The 13,732-nt window shown below is 50.4% G+C and overlaps 1 protein-coding gene across 4 annotated transcripts in view; it reads left to right on the forward strand.

Moving 5' to 3' along the window:
• CDK18 (cyclin dependent kinase 18) overlaps window positions 1–13,732 on the forward strand; it is a 60,841-nt gene that overhangs the window by 25,901 nt on the left and 21,208 nt on the right. The window contains exon 1 of one of the 4 annotated variants that reach the window (XM_026111688.2): window positions 9,622–9,883. The exons of the other annotated variants lie outside the window; for them this stretch is intronic. The gene's annotated coding sequence lies outside the window, so the exon portion shown is untranslated. Of the gene's footprint in view, window positions 1–9,621; window positions 9,884–13,732 lie in introns of those variants that run through there. 4 annotated transcript variants of the gene reach the window in all.

The following is a 13,732-nucleotide window of genomic DNA, read 5'->3' on the forward strand; positions in this document are numbered from 1 at the left end:
TCGGTCCCCACGGCCCGCTCGGGACAGCCCGTGTGCCGAGCAGAGCTGCCTGTGGGTCCGAGTCCAGTTGGACCCAGCGAGACCGTGCGGGGTCCACAGCACGCTGCGCTCAGCAGCCTTGGACAGAGCTGTCTTTGGGGCTGTGCAGTACCTTAATCCATCAGCTGGCAGAGGCCTGGCATATTTTCTTTTTAGAGGAAGAACTAGATCCTGAACTGCTGCCCAGTGCAGAGGAAACTTCTGCAGGGCCAAGTCTCACTAGGCTTATGTGGTCAAAGCAAAAAACCTCTAAGGGATTCCTCAGACTGCCCTGGTCAGAAGAGCCAAAAGGTTTGTTTTTCCGCCTGTTTGGCTTTTGATACAAGACAGAAAACTTCTCTGAGGTGGGTCTAAGGTGGGGGATGATAGCCTGCCAGGGTCATCACAAGCTTTCTAAAAAACGTCATCAGAACAGAGATTCTGCCCATGCTGTGCCTGCAGCCGGAAGGAGATGGAGACGGGGCTGACCGGAGCTGCAGGAATGGGAGTCTGAGCCCTGTGGGTGTTCCTAAGACGAGGTGCCTTGGAGCGATTTCAGCTCTTTAGGAGAATCTCAGAAAGGCTGCGAAAGGCCTGGTGGACACCTGAGCCAGCCCTCATAGTATCCAGGTTTTAGCCAGGGATTTGCAGACACAATTTGCAATGTAAATCGCTATGGTTGGGAGAGGGGAAAGGAGAGTAGCAACATTACGTGACTGGGAATCAGAGGAGGATGCAGAACTAGGAGTTTTAATGGTTTTTTTGATCATATGCAGGGACTGTTTTGTCTCATCCAAAAAACAGCTCTAAATGCAAAGAGTGCCTCTGTGTCCCAGTACTGCTCTCTCCATCAAGTGAGCCGCCACAGCACCCCAGCACACGCCTCCCAGCACCACTTACACATTCCTCCTTTCCAGCAGGATTCTCCAGCTTTTATCGATAAATCTCAAAGGCCCCAGAAGGAACAGTGGCAGCGGGGAGCTTTCTTGGCGCTCTTGTTGTTGCCCTGCCTCTAGAGAGCCACGGTTGGGAGGTGCCGAGCTGTGATGGCTGCATGTTCAGTTTGCTCTCTGAATTCCTCTCAGCCCCGGTTGCAGCTATGCAGTGATGGCAACAGGCATTTTTCTCGGTGCAGGAGGTGTAGAGAAAAGGTCCAACCGAGTCGTTTTAATTCCATAAAAACATGACACAGTATCTGAGAGAGAAGGTGTGTTTTTATAAATTAATATTAGCAGCATGTGTTCTATTTAAGTACATAATCCCTTCCAATCCGTTCTTATTAATGATTAATTGTGCAACTAATCACACGATGATAGCAGTGTTGCAAGTCCAGTTAGGTTGCAGTGTGTGCAAGCAACTTTACCGATGTTAAACCAGATAACAGCTTGGTGTGGTGGTTAGAACGGGGCACCTCAGGTCTGCTAATGACTTGCTGTGTGAACGCAGGCCAGCTCTCTTGTCTCTTTGGATCTCAGGATTATAGTGCTCGCTATCTCAAGTGTTTCCTATGAAGCACAGAGCTTATCTGCTTGCGATACGGAGAGGAATAGAATTGAATACAACCAAGTGAACTTTAAACGGTCTTAACTCAGTGGCTTCTTTCCATCTCGCTTTCTGAGCTTTCAGTCTCCTTGACTCGTATGGCCTGTCACTGAAAACCATATGGAAATATGGATGTGTTTTGATTTTGGGGGAGTTAAATTTGAAATAATTTCATGACGTGCTTCTGATGCCTTTACAAAACAGCTGTGGATTGCAGGCCACAGGTTGACAAGTGTTGCAGCCTGGCACCTATTTCTTCCTGACAGTCTCCAAGGACTGGAGAGCCTAACCAAGTGTTTTCCTGTAAGAGATCTCCTTCCCTCCCTCTCTTCCATTCTGTTTATCTTATGTTCGGCTCAGTTATCTCCCCCAGTTTCCAAGGCTCGTGCAGAAATGCATCTAACTTGTCAAGGACACCAGGGCTGTGGGCAGTTGTGTGGGAGACTGAACCAGTCTGCAGTAAGAACCATGATAGTTTCTAAAGCAGGGGGAGGTGGCTTGGGAGTGAAAAAGAAAGGAAGGGAGTGGAAAATGAGCTTTAAAGAAAAAAAAGAAAAGAGATTCTGCCTGTATTTTAAAAGACCGTCAAATGCACTTGCTTTGTCTGTCAAGCTCATTACTGACAGTTCTGCTTTCAGGACGCTGAGTGGAAGGCTGGGGCTTGGCTTGGAGAAACAGATGTTATTTACAGTTTAACAAGGAACAAGGTTTATCTAAACAGTGTGTGCTTGCTGAGTTCCCAGATATGCATGAAATGTTGCCCTCCATAGGGAAGTGAGCAGAGGTTTGCAGCACTGAGGCATGCTTAATCTGTTTATACATGTTTCGTCTGGGATATCTCTCTTCAGTATCCAGACATATCCATGTTTGGTTTAACATGAAAATGTTGTCATAATGCTTGTGTTAAGCTGCGGTGGGCTAAGGAGGCTTTTCAGGCAGCACTGAAGAATGGTCAGGGATCCCCAGCTACCTGTACCACTCAAAGGACAGAGGTTTCCTGGGAGGCAGCACCGTGCTGGGTTTGGGATCCCGGAGAGCATCATGCTGGGACCGGGCTGGGCTCGTGGGCAGGCCCGCAGCCGCCTCTGAGCATTCCTGTGTTCAGAGGAAATGGCACAGCCCGTGCAAGATGCCCAATAAACAGCGTCCTGGGCAGAGCAGGTACAGGACAGACACAGGCAGGACTGTCTTAACTAGCACATCTGAATCCTGGCTGGCCTGGGGGAGGCAGGTACATCTAAGGACATCAGTATGAGAAGCAAAGGGAAGAGAGCTGTGTCTCCATCTCAGACAAACCTTCTGTCTTCCCGCTCTACCCACCTCTTTTTAAGGAAGCTGGTGGAGGAGGCAAGACAGTTATTGAGAAGTTTTTTGTAGTATGGGCACAAGTTCAACCTGCTTGGCAACCCCCAGACCTCAGGCATGTGGAGCTGACACACATCTGGGGGAGCCCCTTGCCTAATGTCAGATCTTAAGTGGAGCTGGACTATTTGAGGGTCTGCTTCATTTGCTTTCCCTAGTTGTTCCCCAAGATATTTGCTACTGTAAAAATCTCTTTCAGTGTTTGTTTCTGAATTATTTCTTCACTGCGTGTGTCCAGACAATGTCTGGTTTGCACTGCGTTGCTCAGCCCCTGGCTCTTTGCGAAGTGGAAATGTTTCATGCACAGAAATAAGGAGTGTAGTGTTAGTGTATTGGTGTTATCAGAGCTGAGATCTGAGAAGCCAGAAAAGAAATGCTTGGGGACACTTGGCTCCCTTCAGTACACACGGACAAGTTTTAAGGTTGAAAGGAAAAATGGAGAGAGAGCACAGGGGAATCTGACAGGAAAGCAAATAAAATTGTTATGTATAAGAACAGCTTTAAGAGTTTGCAGCAGCAGGGCACAAATCGCGCATCCCCCCCGAGGCGGGCGAAGTGCTGTCAGCTCTGCAGCGATGGTGAGTGTGCGCTGGCAGAGGGCAAGGGAGAACGGTCCCCGGAGGCTGTTTATGCTGATGCAATAGTGTCTCGAAGCAGCCTGGCATCTAGGTAGCAAAGCAGAGCTCTTGCCAAGTGTGCTGCCTCAAAACAGCAGTCTTATCACGCTGGGATTCCTGGCAGACGCCTTTTGATTCAGGAGGGTGAAGACTTGAACCATTCTTTCCCTAATCTGGAGAGCAAGGTGTGGGCTCTGGATCCAGGAAACAAAGATGGAAAGGTCCTACCAGTGAGGCCACCTGAATTCTAGCTTTTTCCCCAAACATACTGGTCCCACTGCTGCAGCAGGTGCTGTTAGATGGAAGTCCTGGTTTCAGTGCTGCTGCCTGAACTTTTGGTAACACCTGAATGGTGTTTTGTTCCCAAAAGGGGACGTTCCTCCTTCCTTGCAAAGGCAGTGTGGCTTGAGGGAAGGGATCCATGCTCAGGGTCAGGAGGGCCCCGTGTTCCTGCTAGCTCAGCCTTGGTGCTACTCTGCAAATCACAGCAAGTCGTTTGGCTTCCACGGTGCTGCTTGCCTGCACATCTAACCCCCAGCTGGGGCTCTAAGCACCGCTGCTGTAACAGTGATAAGGAAGTGTCCAGGCAAAAAGAACTGCAGAATTACTGTTCCCATCACCGGGGAGATCGGGATGCCAAAAGTAATTACAGTTCATGCTTTGCTTTGAAATCCTTGGGTTCCTCAAGCGTTGGCTTGTTGTTTTCCCTCCCTGTGTGGCAGCTTTTCCCTCGTATCTGAGAGAGAAATACATATATGCACGTGCACAAAGCCCTGCAAGGATGAGTGCACAACTGGTTTAAGATTAAATACTGGATTAGCGCAGTCCTTGGCAAAGAAGTAGAATCGCAGTGTTTGCTCATTACCCTACTATCATGTGACTATTTCAGAGCTTTAAATAAAACAGATTTGAAACCCTGCTGCAGAGTTTTATGTGCCTAATGGTAAGCAGTGGTACTGCTGCTCCAGAGCACGGTCCTGGGGAGAAACCTAGTCAGTAGCTGGTATTGTAACCTCTGCTGAAGTGGGGAGAAATAGGTCAGGAACACCGTCGTCTTTCATTCATTTCCTTTCCTGTTGCTACACAAAGATCTGTCTGAGTGCAGTAGGGGGGTGGTTTGTTCGCGGTGTTGGCTCCAAGGAGGCCCAGCTCCTGCATGTGAGCTGAGAGCTTGCTGAGTGTTAATCCTGTATGAAACTGTTTGCACAGAGCGCTCTTCAGCTCCTTCTCCAATTTCCAGGACTGGGTGGACAAGAAAGTGGTGTTTTACGTCACTGCCATGAGGTGCTTATGGCCTGTCCCCATGGGGGCTGAATGGCACAGAAATTCAGGTACTTGCAGCAAGTTGCAGAACATAACTGACAGAGGTCTCAGCCCTTTTGTAAGTGCAGTTTATCAAGGTGGAGCTAACAAGTTGGACTCCGTGCATTTCTAGTCTTCTAGAAAATGCATGGCAAAGAGCCGAGCTCTTAATTGCTTTGAGTGCTTGCGGTAGTGGTGCTTCTTATAAATGTTGTGGTTCTGTTTATATTAAAACCATTTTTCTGTTTTTCCCAGGGAATGAGGTCCTGGCAAGATCCTTTGATTCCATGGTCCCTCTTTTAAGACTTTTCCTGAGAATCTGGCCTTCATTTCTTCTCTCATGTACTCATTGTGTGCTGGTTGCTGTTGCGCTTTTCTGTGTGCCAGAGGTAGCTGCGTTTAACAAATTCCATGCAACTATCAGGTGTACAGCATGTAATTTCTGTTTCTTTAAATACGCTCCCCAGGAATGCTGTTAGAAAGGGGACCCGGGTGGCAGGACTATGTGATCCCTCTGCACAGCTGCCTCAGCAGAGCTGAGGCTGCATACATCCGCTGATACCAGCTAAGCCGTGATCGCAGCCCTATGCTGCATTTCAAAGCTAACTCCTCTGTCTTCTACATTGCAGTTGAAGAATTGACTTGCTCCAGGTCCTCTTTACCACTGGGGAAACTGAGTACGGAGCCACTTCCACCGGTACCTTCCTTTCAGCCCTGTTCTCCCGTGCGTGCCTAGAGAGAGCCCTCCGTGCCCTCCTGCGACTGTACAGCCGTGAGGTGCAGGAGGGGTCCTGAGGTCTCTCACCCGCACTCAGCTTTCCATGGAACAGTCCCTGAAGGAAAACGCCAGTGTCTTCTGTTAAGACAGAGGGAGAGAACTTCCCCTGGCTCCTTCTGACCATGGCAGCAAAAGCGAATCCTGGCTTTCCGCAAGCGCTTGTCTGCGCTACAGTCGCTGAGCAGCTTATGAGCTTGCAGCTCTGGGAGCTCTGTGTGGGCTGGGGCAGAATGAAAGCTCTAATTAAACAGAAAAAATAGCAATTAAGAAGAAGCAGGCAGGCCCTATGTACCACACGCTGTGTTGAGGGAGTGCATGGCAGTATTGCACAGCTTCATCCACCAGGACGGAGCTGCAGGTGTGTGGGGGACGTTGCTGGCGAAGAGGCTCAGGGGGATTCTCTCTCTCTCTCCTGTGCCAAGGATCTTCTCCTGTAATGTGGATTCTCCTTCCCATCTAGCAATAAAGGAAGGGCAGGTGCTGACAGCCTCAGCCACAGGTTAAACACTCCTACAAAAGATAATAAGAGGCTTTGTGTTACTGAGAGTGACTTTCTCTTGGCAACTGGTACCTGACATCATCATCTGCTGTCTCTCAGCCACCTGGGAATGCTGGCTGCTGGCCATCGGGGATGACAATATGTGGTTTGTCTGGGATGTCTTGCATTCAGCAGGATCCATTAACGCTTTCTAGTCTGTGCTTATATATTCAGAAGTCTCTGTCAGCTTTTGGGGCATGGCGTGACTGCCAGATGAGAGGGCAGCCGCAGAGGAAGGTGGAAGTACTGAGTGTGTCAGGATGGAAATGCAGGAGCTGCAGTTTGCACAGGGCGTCATGTCTCCAAGAGGTTTGTGAAGATCAGGCAAGCATCACGTCTAGGTCACTGAGGCATAAGAGGAAGAACCAATTTGCCTGGGATGCAGTTTGTATTGTGTTAGTTAATTGTCAGTCAGTAATTGGTTGTGTCATAAAAGACAAGGACCAGACTGGCTTTTGCTGGAAATGTTCCTCTTGGCAATTACTCTTGTTGATATTGCAGTAGCTACTCACGGTGTTAGGGGCTTGGCATACACAGGGTGAGATGCTTGTTGTGAGGGACTCAAGCGCTGTGCAGTAAAAGGGTGAAAGGAGAAAGTGAGTCATGGAAAAAGGGAGATAGTTGCTAATATTATGCAGATCAGCACCTCCAGGAACATACCTGAGCTGTAAAGTGCTGCTGCCCTGGCAATCACAGTATGGCTGCTCTTCACTCCCAAGTGTCACATTAGCGCATGGGTCTCCCAGGTCCTGGTCCAGCACCACCAGCTGAGCTAGTCAGCACTGCTGTCGTGGTGGATGCTGACAGTGGGATGTGAGGACTGAACTCCTGAGTGCCAACAAATTAAACCTCAATAACTTAGCTTCCAGAACGCAATGAAGATTGAAGAGAGCATCTCTGTCTCAAAGCTAAATGCAGTTGTGTTGGGCTCTAGGGGAGAAAGTTGTGTGCTTTTGCTGAGACTGTTCTTTCCTACTAGTTGCCTTGTGGATCCAGTCCACAGCTCATGCAAATCAGCAGTGCATGATCAGTTGGCGCAGGGAATCTGCTGATCTACACAGGCAGCAAATCTGGCCTGTTAATCCAGTGATGATAAAGAGCGTACCATAGAAACACTGACACAACCACCTTCGGGGTGGCTCAGCAAGAATCCTGGAGCAGCAGACAGCATGGGCATTGAGCTCCCACCCGCCCCGGGTGTGTGACTGGGCTGTCTGTAGCGGACAAACTGGCTGTTAGTCTATTGTTGAGCCAGCCAAACAGTGGACACTTTTCTCAGGTTCGCTCCAGCTGAAGAATAAGTGCCTAGTGTTTTGTGGTTGCCGGAATAATGACTGTCGTTTCAATGCCTTCCTCGGAGCTGCCCTGATCTCACCAAGAGCTGGGAAGAAGGAGCCAAGTGAGAACTGCTGACTGCACCGCACAGGGCTGCCGGACGTACAGAAAGGCAAAATACACAAAGGCCAAACAAACCTCCTTTGTGCGCTCCTGTTACTGGGCTCATTGTCAGGACTTGGACAAATGAGCGTAGAACCGCTTATCTAGCGAAACAGCTTTCCTTCCCACTCTTACCCGTGCACCAAGCACAGGTTATAACATCTCCAAAAGCTAGGCCTGCGGGAGGTTTCCATAGCATTCACCCTGCCTAGGCTAATTCAGGAATGTTTGGGTCTTGGAGATTGGTATCTGCTCCACACAGCCTGCGCTTTGCCTGCATCATTGTTGATTCTCCCACTCTTACCGCGTCCAGAGTCCTGATGGTACAAGTGAGGGAAGCTGCTGCACAGAAGAGAAGGATGGAAACCTTGTTGTGTTGGGTGCTGCACGTCCCACAGACCAGGCTTCTGCCTGCAAGACTTACAACCAAGGAAAAGGCAAACAAAGTGGAAGGGAGGAAGGAAGCATTAGCATCCTTGATTTATGTCTGGGAAACGGAGGCATGCCAAGAGAGTCAGAGCTGGAATGGAAGCCAGTCTCACACATTTGCTACAGGATCATTTTTCCTCCCAAGCCTTGCCTGAATTGCAGGCATGAGAAGAAAGGGCAGTAAACTACTGGTTACCAGAATCTCACTCTTGGTGCACTGCTTTTATGGTAGTTGTGGAAGCCAGTTCAGGAGAAAAAACACTTGTAACATGAAGATGGACTGATGGTCTGGAGACCCAGAGTTTCAAGCGTATGCTCAGCTCAGTCGCTGCTCTGGGATGAGGGTCTTGCTCTTTGCTACAGGACTGCTGTAGATTAATAGGAATTGATTGTACTCCCTCCCCTGCGCAGTCATGACCTCCTGGCAGGGGTTCTGCTCCCTGTGTAGGAGTGAAACGTCAGGCCCCCGAATAGCAGAGCTCAGTGGCAGGAGGCACATGTACAGGGAAGGGAGCTGGCCTTGCCCTCTCCCCTCATTGCTCACCTCTTCTGGAGATTAACTGCTGCAAACAGCTGCACGGAAGATGGAGACAGTCTCCCACAGGGCTGTGCAGGGCTGTCCATGCCAGAGCAAGCGTGTTGGCTTTCTAGCGCCTGCCCTGTGGACAGGAGGAGTTGGGAGGGGGCTGGAGCCCACGGTGATGGCCCTCGTAACTGGGTCGGGAGGCTCTGGTGCGTTGGCATCTTCTCTGTTGCCAGTGGGCTTTCATGGCTGCTGGTTCTCCTCCTTTTCTCTGAGATTCCCACGTGCCTTTGCGAGCGCTGCCTGGAGTCCCTTTGCGTTGCTTAGCTTTGAGAAGCATGCCACGGTCACCCGAACTCCCTCTGGCTAGTGAAATCTTTTCTCCTGTACCTGTGTCTGGCCAGCCATGCCTGTTGCCTTTCCCAGCTGTGCTTCAGCCACGCAGCATACCTGGCCCTGTGCAGGGAGCCAGGCTTTTCCCAAAGCTCATCTGTCCCTCTTGCTCCGCACAGCAGCTCTGATTGATGGACTGTGTCAGTCACCCATCCCAAAGGCTGAACACTCATTTCCAATATGCAGCCCCGGGCTCTGCAGAGCAATGCCAGTCCTCTTGCTGCTGCTCAGAGCTGCCTCCATCCATCTGATCTATCCAGGCAATTAGACCGTGCTTGCCGTTGCAGCATCTGTCATTGGGGCTGTGACTTCCTTCTGAATGCTGGGCAAAATGAATCTGCTCACTTTGCTGTGTCCAGCCGGCTGAGCGAGGGAGCAGCTGGGAGCTTGTTACTCCGGGGAGGATTTCATGCCGACAGCTGAGCAGCACAGGAGCAGTTCAGCTGGTGGTCAGGGGCCGATATCCTTTTCTGCCTCTCCTAGTGAGGAGGGAATCTCCTGACCTTGCCCCAGTGGGATTCCCAGCTGCTCCAGGGAATTCAGTTTTGCCCAGTGTACCTTAAAGTTGTTCCCGAGGCGCTATAATTTCCATCAGATGCCCAAGAACAGCCTGGGATCTTTGCAGCGCCTCTCCCTGTTCCCCCTCCCATATACCTCTGCGAGGAGCTGACTTTGGCCATGCTGAGGAAATTCGGAGCGAGCGGAGGAGGAATTCCTCCTTGACTGCTGGGGTTGTGCTGTGCTCCCGTACGCACAGGAATGTGCACCACAGCGGGGCCAAAATCTCTCCCATCGTCTGCGCACGGCAATCTTGGCAGCTAAGGCAACTTCTCTCTGCCCCTCCCTCTGCACTGGAGCTTGTGGAGGAGCTACATCAGCTAGTCAAAACAGAGACCTCTCCTCCTGGCCCCTGGAGAAGGCTGCTCGGCGTATGGGCTGCGCTGGTGAGCTTTTGTTCGGTCTGACTTTTGTCTCCGTGCCTAGCTATGTGAGGAGGGGCACGTATTCAACTGGTGCCTTGGGTTGCTATTTGTTTAGCCCCATAGCCACATGCAGCGCTGCCTGATAGCCGTGTTTGCTGAGCAAATAAGGCTCTACTAGCAGAATTCGCCATTTCTCTGGTGCTTACAGGAGAGAATCTGTGCTACCTAGTAGCTAGGTATGAGCCGTAACTGCTGAACAGGACTGTTCATTTTGCCTTGTAAACACTACTGCTAATTTCTCAGGGCGGGGGGGGGTGTTTAAAAAAAGTGTGTTATCACTTCCAAGCTTTCCTTCCTCTCAGCTGAGAGATGAGGGCAGGAATCTGTTAAAATGGTAACAAAAAAATGGAACCAGTCGCCTTTTCTGAAAAGCAGTAAAGTGGTTATTGCTCAACAGCCCTGTTCCTGATCCCCTGCAATATGCTGAAGGGGAAAGGGGACAGCTTCATACGCTGATGATGACTTGTCTGTGCCTAAAATACTTGTTTCTGGAATGCCCCAGCAATGAGCTGGTGGGTTTACTGTACGAATGCAAGCGAGATTCATGTGGATAGTCACAGCCTGAATGCTTATGGGAATAGTTCACTGAAAAATAGTGAGCGGTTATTGCTAGTGCAGCTAATATGGCTTTGAATTCAGTGTTTAAAGAATCGTTAACATCTTGTCTTGATCATGTGATTAGCTTTCTTGATGGGATTCAGCTTTGGGCTCTTTGAAGTGTTTTATCCGAGTATTTACTATCTGACTGTATTACAGCAAATGCAGATCATTCATACTGCTAGCTCTAATCCCTGTTTCTTGGCCAAATTCCAGTCTGACTGATTTCATTTTTTGCCTGTTGATGCCTAAATTCCTTACTGCCATTTTAGACTGCTTCTTCCTTTTGTGTCCTGCCATGCGATGTCATGTTTCTGCATGTTCTTAATCAGCAGGCTTTTTCCATCCCAGAGACGGCTACAGTTCAGGCCGGGGCTGTTGTGATTCTCTGGGTTCTTCGTGATCCTTCAGGCTGTAAGGCGAGTGCTGTTATTGCTTTGCCTAGCAAGTGTCACTTTCTCTCAGAAGGTCAATAAATGCCTCCGTTTCCTTTAGTACACTACTGCTAAAACTCATGTAAAACAAGAGGCAGTCACTGGGAAGTCTCACTTGGAAATCCGCGGCATGGGAGAGGGCTCTGCTCCCATTAGCTGTAAAAGAGGGTGCCTGCCCTCAGAAGAGATCCGGCTGGCAGGGGGATGAAGCCCATCACACCCCATGGTGCTGCCCAGGATTCACCGGGTGACGTGCGGGGAGGGGGTGCCCGCCATGGGCTCTGCAGCAGCCGCTCGCAAAACATGTTTGCAGCGTCCAGCACGCCAACAGCATGGGGCCAGCTGCAAGAAGCAGCATTTGCAGGAGGGGAGCAAATCCCTGCTGAAAGGTAGGACGCATTCTCCTCTGGCAGGAGTAGAAGGTAGAGAACAGCAACAGTCCCATAAATTTCAGCTGACAAACACTTTAATGTGAGCCCTTTCACCGATGCCAAGTAGGTCCAGGTCTAGCTGGAAAAAGCAGCCACAATTACAGAGAGCCATAAAGATAAAGTGTACAGGACAGGCTTGTGCATAGCAGGAGAGGTAGCTAGCAATATCGGTGTTATTTTTACCCCCACCCCGCTTCCTCTCCGCGGAGGTTTATATTTAGTGGCCTGTGGCAGCTGGCACTCCAGTAGGTGGCAAAAAGAGGAAGGATTCACACCGCAATTTATAGCACTCAGATTTTTGTCAGTGTTAAGGTGTTTGTCTTCTAAATCATTTGCACTGTTTTGAGAAGGGTGAGTAGACAGAGAAGGAGAGCAAAAGACCCTTCTCCTTATTTGCTTTTTATTTACCTGCAGATGGGGTATCTTTCTTATTCGCTGCCTCTTTCCTGGTCCTGGAGTTGAGGGTCCTTCTGGAGCTGATGGATTGGCCTGGTGTGGGATTGTCAGAGCAAAAGAGAAAGGCTCAAAGTCATGTTTAGCACTTTCTCGTGACCTCCTGGTCCTGAGCGTGGGGCTTGCTCTCCTGGCCATCCTGTGCCACTCCCCGCTGGAGCGGGACGTTGGGCTGAGCAGGCTCCTGTCCCCAGCACGGCAGGACGACTGCTGTCCCGGCACGGCTGGTGTGGTGGAGGCTGAGCAGCTTTGCAGCAGCCCCTGGCCCTCCAGCCTGCAAGCCCAGTCCCTGGCAAGGTGAGGGATCCCAAGTGATGCCTCTAGTGCCCAGTGCCATGCCTTTCGCCCTGGAAAGCGGTGAGATTGGCTGGGCTAGGGATGCGCCCCCAAACGCTGTGGCTGCCCTGGGAGTCCCTCTGATGCCTGTAGCCCTGTGCATCGGTCTCAGGCCCAGGAACAAGGTGAAGGGTCTGCAGTTCTGCCGTCAGTGCGGGCTGCAGAGATGGTGTCAGTGGTTGCTAGCCACCTGCACCAGGTCAAACACACCTCGTGTCCATGCATGGCTCGATGCGGTTGACAGAGCAGCATCCCCCGTGCTCCCCCCGGACCCCTTTGCCCCCACCTCCTGCTTCTGGCAGCAGTGGTGTTGCTCTGAACCAGATCTCAGCTTGAGCCGTTGCTGGCGGTGAGGCCGAATGAGTGCAGAGAGGTTTCCGCATGCTGCAGCTAGGGGAGCAAGCAAGACTGGCAGGGATTTGGCTGTTCAGAAAAGGGAATGGTGCTCAGGGCTGGCACCTGTCCTCCCTGGTCCTGCAAGTGCTTTAGCTAGAATCTGGATTCAGTTCTTTCAGCTGCTGTTAGAGGTGCATGAAATTGCTAAATCTCTCTTGAAAGAGAGTCTTTCTCTCTAAGCTGTAATTTAAGTATCTTGGGGGACTGGTAGGGGCAATCTTATACAACTCTTTCTGTCTTTGCTGCCAGTTTCTAGTGATGGCAGCCTGGTGTCTTCAGGTGGATTTGAAGTCAGGTAACTACAGTGCTTTTCAAAGTACTTAATGGACATGGGCAGCTGTTGCTCAGGATGCTGCAAGAGCGTGGTTCATTAGTGCAGCCCTCACCAGAGATGTGTGGAAACTTGCTTATGCTCTCATTTGAAAGAATAGTCGCTGGGGCTTGGCTGAACGTTAATGTGGAAAGATTGTCTTCTGCTTGAGCCGCTGATGTACCTGCTGGGAGCATCGTGGATTTCCCCTGAGCTCCCATGTTCTCTCTTTGGTAATTTAAGGGAATCACAGTGCCTCACACAGAAGCCTTTGCTAGTGCCATTTTAGCAGCGTCAGCATGCACGGTTAAAACAAAACATTTCAGGTCAGTTTAATTCCTTGGGTGCCTGCAATATTAGCAGCATTTTTGCACACCAGTGGTGCCTAGTTTAAAACTTGCTTACCTTGCAAGTTAGGGAGCCAGATCAGAGCCATGGGCTGTGCAAACAGTTTCCAAAGCAAGTGTCAAGTTTTGCCTTCCCTTCAGAAGGAACAGCACTACTCAGAGACTATATTCCTGGCCACGAGGAAAGCACCAGCATGGAGACTTTGTTAATGCAGCATTTATTAGTGTCAGCATCCTCGTTGTCAAAGCATGTTTCTGTAGTGCTGAGAAAACATTTAAGTGTCTGAAGCCTAAAGTGGATGTGTCTAGCATCCTCCTTGCTTGGTTTGCAAATCAAAGGGGCAGTGATGTGCGTCAGGTCCCCACTCCTAGAAGGGAAGAACAACCCCCCGTTTGCTCAGCCCTCGGAGGGGCTCCGCATGCACTGCTCGGGGAGGTCAGCAGGAGACAGTTGCTCACTCCTATAATCTGGCCTCCTTTCCACCCTGAGCCGATCAGCTGGGTGT

The sequence above is a fragment of the Dromaius novaehollandiae genome, chromosome 27, assembly GCF_036370855.1.
Source record: "Dromaius novaehollandiae isolate bDroNov1 chromosome 27, bDroNov1.hap1, whole genome shotgun sequence".
In the NCBI taxonomy this organism is placed as follows: domain Eukaryota; kingdom Metazoa; phylum Chordata; class Aves; order Casuariiformes; family Dromaiidae; genus Dromaius; species Dromaius novaehollandiae.